Raw genomic sequence first — 3,274 nt, forward strand, 5'->3', positions numbered from 1 at the left:
CCTGGATACATCCAGAATCAATCAGCTGAGAGATCACACTCGGGAGGGCCCACCTAATTCCTAGGTGGCCTTACTTTTAAGGTAAGGCCACCTAGGAATTGGGTGGCCCATTCGATTGATCAGTAAGGCCACCTCATTGCCAGGTGGCCTGACCTTGGAGAAGGTCGGGCCGGGGCCTAAGACAGTCTAGGCCCCGGTAACTACATGTCAACTATGATTGGTTCTTGAGTAATGAACCTTTCCGTGGTACAATCTCTGTGTGAACCATAAGTTGACATGTGAGATATGTAAACATATCAAATGTAAGGTGTAAGGCTACGTGTGTATACATTGTGTAATGGCTGACCACAACTCAGCCACCATTTGAGTGGAAGCATTTAACCAGTCCTTTGTTATTTGATTCTTCTGATCTTATTATTCTTGAAATCTGTTCTGTCCGCTTTCTTCAATTTGTTGAATCAACCAAGGTAATCCATGTTCTTCCTTTGTCTTCCCATTTGTTCCTGACTTCACCAAGATCAATACAGAACATATAAGAAGAAATATTATATCCTCAAGAAGAAATAGAACCTTGAAGAATCCACAAGAAGCCGATAATAATTGAATGTAGATTAATAAATCAATCAATATTTCTCAAACATCTGTTCCATTCATCGCAAAAGAAGACTCATATAATTCAAAACATTTACCACTCATGATTTACTCACAAACAATTATTGAAGACGGAAGTACTTGCAATACATGCAGAGATGTTTATGTCTCGTGAAGGGCAGGGCAAGTGACTGAGGGGACCCCCAACTACCAGCCTAACCCTTTGCTAAATGTATCTCAGAGCTTCCTGATTTGAATCCTCAAGAAATTACTTTATCAATCATTCCTTCAAACAATTATTCATTAATGCAAATTCACTTATTTCAAAAGATATACAGCTCAAGGTTATTCACATTGACTCATGGAAGACGGAAGTACTTGAGATACATGCAGAGATGTTTATGTCTTGTGAAGGGCAGGGCAAGTGACCGAGGGGACCCCCAACTACCAGCCTAACCCTTTGCTAAATGTATCTTGGTGCTTCCTGATTTCAATCCTCAAGAAATTACTTTATCAATCATTTCTTCAAACAATTATTCATAAATTTATATATTCATGTCATTCATACTCAATCATTCAATCCATCAAATATTTAATCACTCATTGTTTATTCACTTTATTCATTATTTCATTGCATCCCCACACAAATTAAGAAATCTTGATTTTTTGATGAGCATTCCACTAATCAAAACAATGTTTTTTTACGTAGATGCCAAAACCAGTATCAGACCTCAGAAAGCAAAAGCTTGCGGAGTGCCAAAAGAGGAAGAAGGCTCAACAACACAATGCCAAACAGGATCCAGTCCAGGATGTTCAAAGAGAATGTGTCAGTCAAAGAATTAAAGCAGGAATCAAAGACCGGTTTGGCTTGCCAGAGGACTGTGATGTTTTCCAAGTTCCTCAATTTGGGAACAGGAAAGAGCAAGTAGTTACCTATGGAACTGTTCTACTTGTGAATTTGGCTGGAAATAAGCTTATATGTGTTGCTAGGTTCAACAAAGTGGTCAAGTCCCTCAAGCTTTATGTTGTATTCACATGGCTGACAATTCCTGCTGCAGGACCCCGCCAGCAATGACCCTGCAGAAGTGAAACTTTGGAAAGACTTTTGAAGGGCTATCAAGATCATGCAGCAACACTCTGAAGCCCTGCGTGTAATCAAGCAAAATCATGCAGTCAAGATGGTACCGCCCAACGAGCCGCAAGGTACTATGAGAGCATTTGGTCACAGATCATCTGAGCGTGCTGGACAATATCAAAGCAGAACAGTCATTGGTTTGTTTACCTTCACCTTTTCACATGAGGATCTTTCCAGAAACTTAATATGTTCCATGTTTTAACACCCGCAACCTATGCCAAAAATTCAGCTACCAGCGAGGATCCAGCCAAACTAGACAAGGATGAAGCCCGCCAAGATGAACGTCCTTGGGTGGTGGACGTTCATGATGAAAGGAATTGTTCTTTATCTCTATTTGTGTATGATTCCAGCAAGAAACTGGCAGAAGAGACTGATGCCCCATGTGTTTAAGATGATAATTTTGTGGGCAAAGTATTTTTGTAATTTTTTGGAATTTTTAAGAGCAACAAATTTTGGAATACAAGTTGAAATGAAAGAATTTACTCCTCATTTTACACCATGTGCTGATCTCTTGCTGGAATATGAGTTTGGTCCCCAGATTTACCTCCATACAACAGCTCCATCTCCTCCCATATACTTAATTGTGCTTTTTTGGGGCGGAGCAACCCAAAGTGCTTGCATATCCTATTGCATTTGCGCTGGGTATAGAAATTCTCCAAGCCTTTCCTTCCAGTGTTTCCATCGCACCAAGCCATACTGGGTTATGGGTGAAACAAACAGTCAGGAAAACATTTTGCATACAAGCACCAATCTACTTACTTGCTTGGATCCACAATCAAAGGGTCTGTCAATACCAAACCCACCCCCTGAAGATCCGCAACCATTCTTCTTACGTTATAGTGTTTATGAGACCAATGACTGAGAGCTTGCATTACATCATTGACAAAAGGACTTTCAGAACCCCGGAGTTCAAAGTTGTGATTGCTGGTATACTTGCGGTATTGTGTAACATCAAGTACTTCTTCAAAGAAATAAGCACATTCAGTGGTAGCACCACTTCCTGCATAGACCGGAAAGTTTTGAACCATTGGGAAAATAAAACACGGGATTGAGCAAGCTTGAAGAAAGTGTATTGATTCATTTGACTCACACAAATGTTGAAAAGAAGATTGAAGGCAATTGGAGAATACTAAAGAAGATCAAAGGGGATCAAGGATATCAAAGATGATTGAAGATGATTGAAGATGATTGAAGTCGATTGAAGAATACAAAAGAAGCAGATTTAATCCAATTGAAGAATACTAAAGAAGAATATTGAAGCCGATTGATGAATACTCAAGGAGATTGAAGCCGATTGAAGAATACTAAAGAAGATTGAAGGTATCAAAGAAGATTACAGAAGATTGAAGCTGATTGACGAATACTAAAGAAGATGGAAGCCGATTGAAGAAGATTGAAGAATACTAAAGAAGATGGAAGCTGATAAAAGAAGATTACAGAAGATTGAAGCCGATCCAAGAAGATTGAAGTAGGGTGAAGCCAATCAACGAAGGGTGAAGAAGATAAAGAAGATGGAAGCTGATAAAAGAAGATTACAGAAGATTGAAG

General features: G+C 39.4%; 1 protein-coding gene across 1 annotated transcript in view; it reads right to left on the minus strand.

Moving 5' to 3' along the window:
- MELLADRAFT_69712 (uncharacterized protein) overlaps positions 1-3,274 on the minus strand; it is a gene marked incomplete at both ends in the record, with an annotated part of 7,431 nt that overhangs the window by 2,330 nt on the left and 1,827 nt on the right. The window lies entirely within an intron of this gene.

This window comes from Melampsora larici-populina (genome assembly GCF_000204055.1).
Source record: "Melampsora larici-populina 98AG31 unplaced genomic scaffold MELLAscaffold_106, whole genome shotgun sequence".
Classification (NCBI taxonomy): domain Eukaryota; kingdom Fungi; phylum Basidiomycota; class Pucciniomycetes; order Pucciniales; family Melampsoraceae; genus Melampsora; species Melampsora laricis-populina.